A 15,906-nucleotide genomic window follows, 5' to 3' on the forward strand; every position below is an offset into this window, starting at 1 on the left:
TATAATGTCTAAATGTAAAAAATAAAAAAAAGGGGCTGGGATGCGACCAACACTGATAACTTCACATCCCGTAAGTCGATTTCTCTTGCTTAAAAGCTTGTAGGTTTTCGTGTTCTGTTAAAAAAGTTGTCAGTTTAGTTATTCTTAAAAATCTTAAAACTACCAACAATATTTTTCATATAAAGAAAAAAAGTTTGAAAAACTAGTTTTCTTAAATAGGTTTTTAGTGGAAAACAAATTTTTACCATTTAATTAGCATTTCTTAAATTTTTACAAATTGGGTGAATGAAATCAATTTGAGAGATATCGAGAACCGAACATCAATTCTTACCAAATATCGAAAACAACATTTTATGTGAAATAAAAAGAGTTTAAAGACAATAGGGCGCATTCATAGAGATTTACTATAGTCATTATTTCTTGATTTATAGTTTAAGGCTTGTTGGTTTAATAAACACAACTCTTATTCAAAGTCGATTTTCCAGATGTGTTTAGTAAGACCCCAGATTAAGTTTTAATAAATATGATTTAAAATCACGAAAATAAATATAAACCAGCATAAAAGTGTTCATATATGCGTTTCGTCCCGATGTAATGGTTGGGCTCATCAGAAGATGACCATTACACCTTGTCTTGTCGCATATTTTCCCCAATAAATCGAAATTTCATATAATCTGAGCTACAAAGAGCTACTGTGAATTATATAGTTGCTACAAGTCTTCAAAGAAGATAAATTGTAGCTATTTTTATTGCTTTGCTATTAAGCCCACGTTAAGGTTTTATTCTACTAAAATTATACTTCAAATGACAGGTCAAAGCAAAAAAATACTGTTATATTTTCAAACTTTTTATTTTGTGCTGTCATTCCTCAAATTGGATGTATAATATAATAATAGTATTTAAAAAAATGTGACTTTTGTTATCCAAACGGAACCGCGTTTTGTACATTTTCCTTTTTCTTTTTGGCATATTTTGCAGATCACCAAATAACTCAAACTCCTCTAAGAAATCCATTGCTTCTTAAATTGCGGTATCATTTTTATTTGATATGATTAACTTTTTCGCAGCTTTTAAATTCACAAACAAAAATTAGATATGACATTTGGCAGAGATAATAACAACTTAAACACTGCAATTGCTATGTTTATCGCTAAACCACAGATTAAGCCCTAAACTTAGGTTTAAATTTATTTATAATAGCCTAAACTGTGGACTTAATAAATAATAACTTAGAAATAGTTTAGCAACCATTTAGCCCCAATATTTTTAATTTTTGAAAAGCTATTTGAGTCGTAAGTAAATTTTTACCAAGTTTTAGTAATATTTTTTTGTCAGGTTTTTATTTTTTTTTAAAACCTATCAATTAGATTTTTCCAAATATTGTATTGAATGTTGACAACAATATTTTTTAAAAGATAAAAGTAGTTTAAAGCCAATATCTTAAAGTTTTGAAAAGATATTTGAGTCGAAAATCCATTTTTTCCAACTTTTATTAATTTTTTTGTTTAGGTTTTTATTTTTTGTAAGAAAAGTGTCAATTTGATTTTTCTCCAAATTGTTCAGAATGTTTAAAACAATATTTTTTATAAGTAAAAATAAGTTCGAAGCCATGATCTCAAATTTTTAAAAAGTTATTTTAGCCGAAATACAATTTTTAAAAATTTTGAGCAATGTTCTTTTAGGTTTTTATTTTTTATTAAAAATAACTGTCAATTTGATATTTCTCAAAATAATTGTTTTGTATCACGTTACAATATATTATATAAAATTTAATTCAAGGCTCTAGCTTTTTTGGTTCGTAAGATATTTAGGGTTGACCAAAATGTTCACCTTTTTTTCAAACTGCTATGGTAAAATAACCATCCACGCAATTTTCTTAAGAGCCCTTTCTGCATCTTTCTACAATATTGTCTGTGTAACAAAATTTATTTAAAGTCGGTGTCTTTTCTGGTTCGTCGAAAAAACCATTGTGAATTAACGTACACACGCACGCACAGACATCTTTCTAAAAATCTTTTATTTCGACTCTAAGGACCTTGAAACGTCGGGAAATTTCTAAATTTTCAATTTGACAATTCGGACCCATTACAATAACTTCCTATGGGAAGTTTATAATGGTTCTGTTTAATTGACGCAACAAAACAGTCGATTTATTGAAAACAACTTCAATAATACTTCACTTGTTATTTCTGACATAAAACCTTGTTGCTGTAAAAAGTTATCGAAAATTGGAACCCTCGGTCGGAATTTATTAAAGCTTCTCAATGCGGCCATTTGCCAGAAAATAATTGTAATTATAATTTCGAACCCTTATCCTTCTAAAAACGCTAAATTCTTGGTTATAACATTAAACTATATGAGTTTTATTTCTTCTTTAAGTTTAAAAAAACACGCTTTAAATTCAATAGAGAGGTACAAAATTCCATTTCTAACACTAGAGCTACCAATCCTAATGGCCTTAAATTGATTGAAGGCTGTCTCTGTCTTAATGACAGAAACCCTATCCAGAAAAAGTATGCAGCCCGCTGTCGATAAGATTCCTATAGAAGAGCTCCGAAGTCGTACCAAGATAACTACTAATGCTAATTATAGCTATCTGAAATCAAGAGCTCTATGATGATAATCAGCCTTATTCTTCATCAAGTTTTTTTTCGAGAATTTCCATTTATCAGTATTCTGCTATTCATTCGTATAGGGAATCTGTATTAAAGTAGGCATTATCGTGAACTCATTCATTTTGCAATTTTAATCCGCATAATGTTTTGAAATTTTCTTTTCATGGGTCGTCTAAATTACATTATTTTTTATTGATAAGAATACTTCTTTGTAATCAAAAAATTATTAACATTTTAAGGAGTAAAACGACAAACAAAGACAATTTCACTGCAATTATTTCTGAAATAAAAATTAATGCAGATATTGCCAAAAATAACAAAAGTGGGCTTGTAGTACGCCCAATTTCTCCTATTAAAAAATTTTTACTAAATGAAACCCACATTTGAATTCAGTTCAACCCTTTGTTGTTACATTCAGCTAGAAACCTTTAGCAAGCAATTAAATTTTTGATTCTGTATATTGGATTAAATCGCTACATAATTTGAATATTCTGTGTTCTTTTTTTTGAACAGAATGTTTTTATAAACCTACGATTTTAAAATAATTGATTACATTTTGATTGGCAGTATCATAAATCAATTGGGGTATTGCACCTAAAACAGATGTCATCCAAATTTCAGTAAAAACAAAATCGGTAAGCCCTGTAACAGTCAACTTTTGAATGGTCAAATTATGCCATAAACTTACAATTTGAAACAAACTGTCAGTCTCTGTAAACGAATTGGCTTTTTAATAATAAGCTTGAGGGTTTTTCAATCCACAGATGTGATAATTTTGCTTGTCAGCGTTGATGCCGACATTCGCGTCTATGTGCACCGTTCAACAAAGGAGACCATGACTGTTGTCGCACAAGCGTTCGAGTTCTTCCTTTCACCCAAAACCCCTTAGGGAATATAACCTTTAATTTTAAAAAGAACCACTATATGGCTCAACATGTACGTTTGAAGTAATATCGTTTCACTAGTTATGAAGTCTGGATGACGATCCTAACTTACGCCTAGATTAAATCTTTCAAAGTAACTCTTTAAATTAAATGGAACCATTAAGAGAATCATTTTTATGTACAGTATCTATAGAATCTTCTTTAAGAAAATGAATGTTATGTTAATTAGAATTTTCATTAAAAAATCAAAATCTTCAACAAAATAAACTTGAAACTCTAAATGAAACATTCATTCTCTCTTTGTTCCTAAACAACTAAGAAACCCTCATCAACAATCTGTCTCCAGCTCATCACAACTTTTAAAAACAAAAAAACAAAAAAATACCCAAAAACAGCGCTCACCCTCCTGGAAAAGTAAAAACATCAATAAAAACTCATCTTAACACCGCTAAATGACATAAAACCACACTAAATGAATAATTACCTAACCAAATCCTTTTTTCCCCTAGGTAGGTAAGTATACACACCGTTTTTGTTATTCTAAGCACGCCTTTAGGCCGAAAATCAATCTGGTTTATGTAGGACTGATTTTCTTCTTTCTTTTTTTTTTTTTGTCCCTTAGGGTTTTGTGCCTGAGGGAAACCAGCATCATACCACCATCGGAAAAAAAAGAAAGGTTGAGTTCGAAAAACACATTTATAAAAAAAATTAAAGTTAATTTAAACTCACGTCCTCCATGCAAAAGATTCCCTAAAGCTAAAAGAGTATATGCCTACTTATTCCAAAACGAGATATTACCTTTAAAATTATGCGCAAAAACAGGATACACAAACGAGAGAAACCCAAAAAACGAGTAAACCAAGACCAACATAACGTTTTCCCGGTGCCGATCTCGGTCCCGTTGTCGATTCCGGTCCCTGTAACTTTTACTTTTTAATTGTTCACGATTTCACACCAGGGCACAAAGTAACCAGGCAAAAGGCTTTTTGTTAATTTTCTCACGTTTGGGTTCGTTCGACAGGGCCAACAAAATGTAGATTGTAGGAATGAAAAAAGGACCTCAGCAGCAGCCGTAGATATTATGTTGGTGATGTATCAGTACCCTGCCCTCCACCGCCGCCTTCGGTCGTACACAAAAATAACACAAAGTACGGCTGTTTAATGTTGTCACCTCTTCTTCTATTCGGTGGGCCAAGTTCACAGGACCTTTATACATATTTTTGTTGTTCTGTTTCTTTTTTTTTTGCTGCTCTTGTAGAAAATCCTGTGAATGTCTTGTTGGCTGCTTTTGCTAGGCTTTTTATCGGAGGACTTTTTTCTCTGGGTTTAATGTGAAAATTCAAAATTTATTGTTGTGATTGCTTGGGAGAGAGACGCAGAGGCACGGCACAGTGCGAAGCAAAAGCATAGGCAATTTCAGAGGGGAGTCTGTAAACAATAAAAACTGACGACAACACTAGAATGGGAAAAATATACTGTCGCAGGCTTATCGTTAACTGGTGGCGCTTTCAACCCAATTCGCCCGTTGTGCTGAGTCCTTTCTTTTGTCCTGTTCCTGGGACTGGAATATACGTATTATGTACACTGTATGTTTGCCATTGTCGAGGAAATCAGCAGCTTAATTAATCGCTTTGGACTGGTTGAAATGTGTAGCCCATTTACAGTTGCAATTAAAACAAAAGCGCGTATTGTAATTCACTCGGTATCTGTAGGTGACTCTGTATGTATGTAAAGGGTGTTCCACATGTAGCTGATGGTTGATATAGATCAGGTTTGAGTTCTGGAGAGGCCTCTTGATATTTGTTGGAATGTACAAGCGAGGGTTTGTTTGTTCAGGAAATCAGTTTTGATTATAACCAAAGAGCAAACAGACAAACAAAACAAAGGTACATTTGTATCCTTTGGTTTGTGGACATTTTTACTTAAGAGTACTTTAAACCAATCAGCGAAAAAATTAATAAAATAAGAGCCTTAATTACCTACGGGGCTGATTTGTAGGGCTTGATTTATCACCTGAAAGGTCATCTCCTGTTGAAGCAGGTATTTCAGAAAATTTCAAAATTGTTAAAAATTGGAAAAGATGTCTTAAGTCATATTTACAATACCTTTTCACACTCCCAGAAAAAAAGATCAAAAACTGTCCTTACTTTAAAAAAACCCAACATAGAAAAGCTTTATTTATAATCCTTAATACTTTCTCAAAAAACAACTCGGAAATTATAAACATTTTTGAAAATATAATAAAACAAAACAACTTTGTCTCTTCAACATTTCTTTTGCAAGAATCTTTTTTCTGTTTAAATTTTATAACATCCTGTATTAGGTGTTATACACATTGACAATAAGGTTCTTGCTTGAAACAAGGAAAACGTAGCCTAAACGATTTATTTTCTCGATTTTATATTTTTAATTTGTAAATTTATTGAAATAGCCTTTTACAAAAAATCCCGGATGTGTTGACTCGTGTTCCTGATCAGTTAAACCATTGAAACAATCAGTGTTGTGAATTCAATTGGAAAAAAGTTTATAATAGAGCAAGTTATATTATCGTAGATATGCTTTACATTAAAGTGAGACATTTACAATATGGAAATTACAATTTACAATTTTGTAATAAAATTAAATATGTACATTTTAAATAGTTGCTACTTATGTTATGCATTATAAAATATTTATGTTTTTTTTTGTAAGTTCGAAAAGACTAAAAATAACATTATGCATCAGTAACTTTAAAAAAAAATAGCAAAGCCTTAAATTTACTGCAAACTTTTGATTGAGAATAAATGAAAATGCATAGAGACCGATGTTTAATAAGATTGGGTATCCCAGAAAATGATGCACTTAACATTTAAGGTCCAATTGGCATTTAATTATTATTGACAAAATGAACAAAATAGATTTTTTTCTAAAAGGATATTTATGGAAAGAATAGCCTTTTCACTGTTTGGTCTCGTTTATGGGTTAGTCGATTATTAAGATCGTACTTCTTAAAAAACTTATGCTGGCCAGAATGAGCCAAATTATGGAATTTTTAGTTACCATTGAACAACCATAATGTGCAGGAGCTGCGGTTATAACAAGATATCGCAATTTATTCCGGGAAACTTTTAGAAACCAGATCTTCAAGATAATATGTTTTCACACCTTTTTAATATTTTCTGTGAGGATATGTGTAATCGCTAGCATACCTCTAGATATGTGAATTTTATGTCAATTTTTAGAAATTATCTCTGACTTATTTCAAAGTCCTGTACGTCTCTCCCGAAATAGAAAATTATTTGCAAACGTTTATAACATCGGGTTTTTCTATGACCAATTAATAACTTTGAATTTAGTTTGTAAACGAACCCTTTAACTAATAATTGACTCAACATTATAAAAAAAATTTTACTGAAATTCTAAATCGGTAGCGGCGATTTTCAAATCCTCAACTCCAATTAAATTCAATTGGTTGGAGCAACAGTCCGTTGTGAACCAGGAATTGTAGTTGGGGTATGGTGTAGTCTGTGTGCTTTGGAATTGATTCTAAGTACCTTAGAATTACGGAGTGGCCAATGTTGTTGTTAGTCCACTGCGACAAAGCTTTGGGGCGAATAGCAAAGCTTGCAGCTATTTGTTTGCTGAATATGTCAAGATATGTATGGTAGAGCAAGGTGTCCAGTGCCGTAGGGGTCGTGCGAAGCGATCCGCTTATTCATGGGCAAGCTGAATGTTGGACTTTATTAAGCTTATCCCTGTTTATACCTTTCTCTAAAGCAGTCCACCATGATGCCACACCGTACTTTAAAATCGGTCTGATTACCGATGTATGTAGACAATGCGTGATTCTGGGTTGTAAACCCCATTTATTACCAATAGCTTTTTTGCAAGAAAAGAGAGCTACAGTAGCTTTTTTGACTCTTTCCTGTACGTTGCGTTTCCAATTTAGTTTTTTATCTAAGACAAGACCCAGGTATTTAGCCTCGTCTGAGAAATTTAATTGGATTCCTTAAATATAGGGAGGGTTGACGTTCGAAAATCAGACCAGATTGGTTTTGTGTGGGTTAACACAAAGTCCACACCGATCTGCCCAAAAAATTAGTCTGCCCAAGGCATTTTGTAAGAGTTCTTTTAGGATGTTAAGATGCTTTCCTGAAACTGCTATAGCAACGTCGTCCGCATATGCTATCACTCTGAAACCCTCCTCATCCAGACTAGTTAGGATTTCATTCACCACTAGGTTCCAGAGGAGAGGGGATAGAACACCACCTTGCGGTGGCCCTCTACTAACGAATAGTCTACTAGAAGAGTTGCCCAGTTTTGAGTTAATTATTTTGGTAGTAAGCATTAAATGAATTAACTCCCGAAGTGTACTCTCTACATTTAGAGATGTCAGTGCAGAAGTGATTGCAGATGTGTCCACGTTGTTAAAGGCACCTTCGATGTCAAGGAAAGCAACCATAGTGAACTCTTTATGATGGAGGGAATATTCGATGGTGCGTACTAAAGTATGTAACGCTGTTTCCACCGATTTACCTTTACAGCATGTTGAGACGAAGATAGAAGTCTTGTATCGATACATGCCCTTAAATGGATATCAATTAATCTTTCCAAGGTCTTAAGAAGGAATGATGATAGACTTATATTTCGTAGATCTTTAGGATTGACTTGGGAGCATTTACCTGCTTTAGGTATAAAAACAGCTTTAACTTCTCTCCATGCCGAGGGAACATAGACCAGGTAAAGTTAGCTGGTAAAAATTGCCTCAAGGATTGGTGCAATTATGTCAGAATTATTTTTTAGCTCGGCTGGTATTATTCCATCTGGTCCTGCATTTAAATGGTTTTAAGCTGTTGAGAGAGGTTTAAATACAAACTTGCGGTAGAAAACATAAAGAGAATAACTAAAAAAAATAAAAAAGAGGCTGGTATGCGACCCACACTGATCATCCCGTTTGTCTATTTGTCTTGCTTAAAAGTTTGTATGTTTTCGTTTTGGGTTAAAAAAGTGGTTAGTGGAATTATTCTTACAAATTTTTGAAATTACCAACAATTTTTTTCATAAAAAGAAATAGTTTAGTTTGAAAATCTAGTTTTGTTAACGAGATTTTTAGTCGAAAAAATTTGTTTTCCAATTTTAGTAGCATTTCTTACATTTTTACAAATTGGATGAAAGAAATTAATTTTGTAGATATCAAGAACAGAACATCAATTTTTACCAAAACTTTCCTTGTAGCTTTTATTTTTGTATGAAAAAACGGATTGTTGGATTTTTATGAAAAAACTACAAAATATTTAAAACTATATTTTCTGTGAAATAAAAACAATTTTAAGACAATATTTTGAATTTTTGGAAAACTATTTGAATCGAAAAGAATTTTGTACCATTTTTTAGTATTGATTTTTTGTTAGGTTTTATATTTCTTGTAAGAAAACTGTAAATTAGATTTTTCTCAAAATTTTACCGCATGTTGACAACAATATTTTTTAAAAGATAAAAGTAGTTTAAAGCCGATATCTCGAAGTTTCGAAATGATATTTGAGCCGAAAATCAATTGTTACCAACTTTTATCTTTTTAAAACTTTAAGTTGTTGGCTTAAGACTACTTTTATCTTTCAAAAAACATTGTTGTCATCATTTAGTAAAATTTTGAAAAAAAATCTAGTCGACAGTTTTTTTATAAAAATTAAAAACCTAAAAAAAATAACAAAAGTTGGTAAAAAGTGATTGCCGACTCAAATATATTTTCTGAGATTTAATATTACGGCTTCCAACTTATTTTAATTTATAAGAACAATTTTTTTCAACATTCAATTTTTCATTCATCTTTCGACCCAATGTAGCCATATATACTTAGATCGAAATCATACTTCATATCCAATTTTATTTCTCAACCCACACTTGTAACCTGGGTACTATTGTTCACAATTGTTGGAAGAGTTTGGAACCCATGCATTTTGAACCAATACACTGGCACAACTCATCAGTTAAACCGCCATTGTCACGTCATGATGACATCTTCACATGCATTCATCTTCTTTATCTTTATTCTTTGGTAATTCTTGTGCCGCTCCTCTCGATCGTATCAAAATGAAAGACAAAAATTAAATTAAAATATTTATTTTCAAAGTGCGGTATTGATAACATAATAAAAGTGTTAAGCAAATAGTAAAGTTTAAGTTTATGTTAACAATATTAGTTAATTACAAAGTTATATGTGAAGATTCCAATTGTTGTTTTTACCAACTTTTTCGGTAGGTTAGTCGGATCGATTGTATTAGTTGGTAATTTTGATGGCTGAAGTTTAGTTTAACAAAATGAATTTGATTTCTTTAGTGATGAGTTCATTGTGCAGCAAAAAAATATTATAATAAAATAATAAGTGCGTAGGTATTTAAGTTAATTAAAAAAATAGAGGTTTAAAGATTTAATCGCTTCGAGTGCCGCGGTCGGTTTCGGTTATCCTAAAAATTAAGGATTTTTTTGATGTTGTTTGGTTGATATTGTAATTTAAAAATTGTTTATTCAAATGGGTAAGTTATTTACGTTTTGAATATTTTGGCAAAAATATGTTTAAAAAATTTCAGAATCTCAAAATTAACGCACACTGATACATTTCCATTTGTGCCCCTCTGCTGATATCTTAAATGTCTTACAAAATATTGATAATAACATTATTTGTTAGATAAAAGAAGAAAGCAATCATTATCTTCTTTGATCTCGAGATGTTTTGAGGTAGAAACCAAACTTTTTCACTTTCTAATTGTTTTTATTATTTTGTGTTTTAGGGTTTTCGTGATTTATTCTAAAAAAATAGTATTAAAAAATAGAAACAATATTTTGAATATTATAAAATAAGATTGATTTCAATTACATTTTTAGTTGAAAACCAATTTATATCAATTTCAGCTAAATTTTTTTAACTTCCCATAGGAAGTAATTCTAATGGGTCCGATATCTCGAATTGAAAATTTTGACATTTCTCGACTTTTCAAGGTCCTAAGAGTCGAAATAAAAGATTTTTAGAAAGATGTCTGTGCGTGCGTGTGTACGTACGTTAGTATGTCCGTATGTTCGCGACGTTTTTTTCTCGTCCATATCTCAAGAACAAAAAGAGATATCGGCTTCAAATAAAGTTTGTTATTCAGATAATAATGCAGAAGGGGCTCTCAAGAAATTAGCGTGTGTGGTTTTTTTACCATAACAATTCGAAAAAAGAGGCTGTGAAGTTTGTAGGTTTTCGTATTGGGTTAAAAACAATTGTTAGTTGAATTATTCTAACAAATTTTTAAATAACCAACTACATTTTTCATATAAAGAAATAGTTTAGTTTGAAAATCTTGTTTTGTTAAATAGATTTTAAGTCGAAAAAAATGTTAACCAATTACCGTAGCATTTCTTAAATTTTTACAATTTGGATGAATGATATTAATTTGAAAGATATAAGAACTGAACATCAGTTTTTACTAAATTTGGGTACTATTTTTTGTAGATTTTATTACTTTTTTTTTGAAAAAACGGACTGTTGGATTTTTATAAAAAACAACAGAATATCGGAAACGATTGTGAAGTAAAATTAGTTTGAAGATAATATTTTTAATTTTTGTAAATCTATTTGAGTCGAAAATATATTTTTACCAAGTTTTATTAATTATTTTTGTTTAGGTTTTTTATTTTTTGTAAAAAAAACTTTCAATTTGAATTTTCTCAAAATTTTACTAAGTGTTGAAAACAATATATTTTTTAAAATATAAAAGTAGTTTTAAGCCAAAGTTTTGAAAACATATATGAGTCAATTCATCAATTTTTACCAACTTTTGTTAAATTTTCTTTTAAGTTTTAAATTTTTTTGTAAAAAACTGTCAATTTGAATTTTTTTTTTAATTTTACTGAATGTTAAAAACAATACTTTTTAATAGAAAAAAGTAGTTTTAAGCCAATATCTCAAAATTTTGAAAAGATATTTGAGTCGAAAATCAATTTTTACCAACTTTTGTTAAATATTCTTTTAAGTTTATATTTTTCATAAAAAAACTGTCTATTCAACTTTTCTCAAAATTTTACCGAATGTTGACAACAATATTATTGAAGAGATAAAAGTAGTGTAAAGCCAATATCTCAAAGTTTTGAAAAGATATTTAAGTCGAAAACCAATTTTTACCAACTTTTATTAATTTTTTTGTTTAGGTTTTTATGTTTTGTATAAAAACTGTCAATACAAGTTTTCTGAAATTTTAGTAAATTTTGAAAGCAACACTTTCTATAAGTTAAAATTAGGTGGAAGTATATTCTCAAATTTTTGAAGCGATGTTTGAGTCGAAAATCATTTTTTTAACAACTTTTGTTAAATTTTCTTTTAAGTTTTTATTTTTCATAAAAAAACTGTCTATTCAATTTTTCTCAATATTTTACTGATTGTTGACAACAATATTTTTCAAAAGATAAAAGTAGTTCAAAGCCAATATCTTAAAGTTTTAAAAAGATATTAAAGTTGAAAACCAATTTTTACAAACTTTTATTATATTTTTTGTTTAGGTTTTTATGTTTTGTATAAAAACTGTCAATATAAGTTTTCTGAAATTTCCTTAAATCTTGAAAGCAACATTTTCTATAAGTTAAAATTAGGTGGAAGTATATTCTCAAATTTTTGAAGCGATGTTTGAGTCGAAAATCATTTTTTTAACAACTTTTGTTTAATTTTCTTTTAAGTTATTATTTTTTTTGAGAAAACTGTCAATTCGATTTTCTTCAAAATTGTACTGAATGTTAAAAACAATATCTTTTAAAAAAATAAAAGTAGTTAAAAGCTAATATCTCAAAGTTTAGAAAAGATATTTGAATCGAAAATCAATTTTTACAAAATTTTATAAATTTTTTTATTAAGGTTTTTATTGTTTGTAAAAAAAACGGTCAGTTCTATTTTTCCCAATATTTTTCAGAATGTTGAAAACAATTTTTCCAATTATTTAAAATAAAGCCATAATCTCAAATTTTTTAAAAGATATTTCAGTGGAAATTAAATTTTTATGAACTTTTGGTAATGTTTTTTGTAAGCTTTTATTTTTTTTTTGAAAAAAAAACGTCAATTGGATTTTTTTAAAAAAATATACTTATTTTGTATTAAGTTACAATATATAATATAAAATTAAATTCAAGTCTCTAGCATCTTTTGTTCCTAAGATATTTATTGTTTACCAAAATGTTCACCTTTTTTTTAAACTGCTATGGTATAAAAACCGCCCACCCAATTTTCTTAAGAGCCCTTCTGCATCTTTCTGCAATATTGTCTGTATAACAAACTTTTAATTGAATTCAATATCTCTTCTGGTTCTTGAGCTATGGACAACGACAAAAACGTGGCAAACGAACGTACGCACAGACATCTTCCTAAAAAACTTTGATTTCGCCTCTAGGGACCTTAAAACATCGAGAAATGTCAAAATTTTCAATTTGAAAAATCGGACCTATTAAAATAACTTCCTATATTGGAAGTTAAAAATAAAAATTATTACACAAAACATGACTTGCGAGTTCTAATTTTTTGATGTTATGTAAAAATATTGTTTTAAGAAATTGGTAAAATTATCAAAACATTAAATTGTTACTTTTTTACCAAAAAGAAAATTATAAAAATTAAAAAACATCATCAATCTTCAATTATTGATTGCATAGTTTTCGAAGTTCATTTGAAACTTTTTCATAGATATGACAAAAAAAACTACATTCAAACCTTTTCGAGGACAGCAATTGGAAGTTATCAATTATTCATTAAAATTAACTCATGTTTTAATTAAAAGTCTAAGAACTAAGTCAATATTTAATGAAATACAAGAAAATCTCAAAACTCATGAAAAGTTATGCATTAGAAGTCTGGGTTTGAATCTATTATGTTTCGCCTTCGCTTTACAAAAGTTATGAAAAGTAATGTTTCCTTCATTAACATTCAGCAGAAAAAAATAGTTAGGAGTATAGGTCAGTTTTCTTCTTCAATGTCAAAATATATATGTATATGCATAAGTAGAAAATATTTTTTGAACTAGATTGTTAAGTCTTTCATAAGTTGTCAAGTAAGAAAAAACGAGAGGAAGACATCCAATTTTGAAAGCAACAAATCTTCAAAAATATATCATTTTATTTTAGGTCAAAAGAAATCAGGTCATATTGTGAAGCTACTTCATTTAAAATAGAATTACTGTGTTAAGATGTTAAATTTGACCTATAAAACTAATGCCCTTAACTCAATCTTTTAAACTTGTTGTTTCTTTCAAACCCTCTAAGTTAATGTAAATACGGCGCGACACGGTGTGAAAAACTGCCCATCACCCTTAATTGAGTGTTTGTTATTTTGGCTATTTACATAAAACTCTTCAATAACAATCAAACTAAACCCTCGCCATTTAGGTTACAAAACAAATATATTTTTAACTTCCCAAGACAAATGTTTTCTATTTTCTTAACACTTGAACAATTTTGTTTTTTTATTTTCAAAATTTATTTGTTTTGTAAAAATTAAGAAAACAAACGAAAACCACATATAAATTACCATTTGAAAAAAAAGTTGGCACATTTTGTAGGTTAACAATAAATTACGTTCATTTCAGTTCAACGTCTTCATCATGTTTCATTTAAATAACTTAACTAATTTCTCCCATTAATAATAAATATTATTTTAAAGTTTTTCATTTCCATTTGTAGAATCCTTGTTTTTTTTTGTTTTAGTCGTTTGTGTGTAGGTAGATTTTGCAAATGATATTTTTTAACTCACTCTCTTTTAGCAAACATGTTTTATTTTTCAGTAACAACAATCTTATAGTTTCCAAAGTTTTTAAGTTGTTCGTCCTAGTTTTTAAGATGAGTTCTTCACACATAAATATACGAGTATGTATGTATGGAAAAGACGACAAAGACATCGACGACAAGGGGGAGAAATATAATCCCTAGTGATGACGGGGGCCTTTTCAACCCATCCATATACAACTCCTGCTTATGTTTTTTTTAAAAGAATTTACAATATGGACGAACGAGTTGGATACAAAGACGTCCAACAAATACGAAGAAGAAAAAAGATTCTTCGCTTGTTCTTAATAGTTTTTTGTTTTCCTTTGCTTTCGATATAAAAGAGAAAAGAAAACTAACGTGACTAAATTTGGTTCACAAATCGTATGTGTTTTCTCCGATATTCTCCCTTTCTACTGTTTTCTTAAGTTTCAAACGACATCATCTAAAATTGAAAACTATACCATCAACGAAACGAAACAAGGACACAAAGGAGGGTGTTTATACGAGTATAGTACGTATCGTATTTGAAAAAGGAATCATCATCAGACGAGCTCAACAAACTAGGTTCCTTTTTTGGTCCTTTCTCCGGCTCGGTCGGTCGGCCCGGTGCGGCGACCGATTTCTTTTACTTTCTCTATTCTCTTGCTCTCTCCCTATACGAGGATTCTACATACAATTGAAAAGGATTTTTTTGCAAAAGTTTGTATTGTCCTTGCTCCCCTTCTCTTTGCCTTTGATGAGAAAGAAAATAAAATTAAGAACAGACAAAAAAAAAGAAAATCAAATAAACTTGCAGAAGGAATCTGAAGGAAGAAACAAGCAGAACATTGATATCATTTTGTCAGTCGTTTTGTCTTTATCCAGACATTGTGTCTCCAATTTTAATGTCCTTTCCCTTTCCTGCTAAATTTGACACTGTAGTAAACTGTATCAGTCTTATGTCCTTATGTCCTGCTGTGCCATGTTCCGAAAAGAAATAGAATACTTTGTCTAGATGAACGGGGCTGTATTTGCCCTTTTTGAAATTCTAAGGAAAACATAATTTGAAGGGCCTTGTTGGCCAAGTAAAACATTTTCAGTTTTTTTGATACTTGCGTGACTTTTATAAAATGTTGAATATTTAACTAAAATTTGTTCCTAACTTTATAATTAAAAGATCCTTTGCTTTAAGTCCTGTTTTTAATAAGTGATTATATTTTTGGATCTTTTTAAGAATTTTTTGATACCCAAAGCTTAAATATTTTTCTTTTTATTGTATGATAGAATTAAAAGTCTAATTTGTATGATATTTGGCGCCTTTCAAAGAGTCTCGTATATAAATCCGTTCCTGTAGTGAAGTGAAAATTTAAGATTTTTTCAAAAGATTTCTATTCGATTGTGATGTTGTTCTCGTTTCTTAATTTTGTTGTTGTTAAAACCATTGGTTTGTTATTTTTGTGGTGTTTTTTCACAACAGACTTATTTAGTCTTTCTCTTCTTCTTCTTCACTTCCTTTTCGTCCCACATAAAGTTCATCGAATAATTTTTCGATTTCACATCGATTCTTTAATAATTTCCCCCTGTGGGAATTATTGTAGGTATAATTTGTATGTTAACCAATCGATATTGAGCTCTGATATGTTCTCGGTTGACTTGTTTAGAAAACAAAA

General features: G+C 29.9%; 1 protein-coding gene across 1 annotated transcript in view; it reads right to left on the reverse strand.

Moving 5' to 3' along the window:
- The window catches only part of LOC129950424 (zwei Ig domain protein zig-8), a 358,168-nt gene that overhangs the window by 204,259 nt on the left and 138,003 nt on the right, over positions 1–15,906 (reverse strand). The window lies entirely within an intron of this gene.

The sequence above is a fragment of the Eupeodes corollae genome, chromosome 3 (assembly GCF_945859685.1).
Source record: "Eupeodes corollae chromosome 3, idEupCoro1.1, whole genome shotgun sequence".
Lineage (NCBI taxonomy): Eukaryota > Metazoa > Arthropoda > Insecta > Diptera > Syrphidae > Eupeodes > Eupeodes corollae.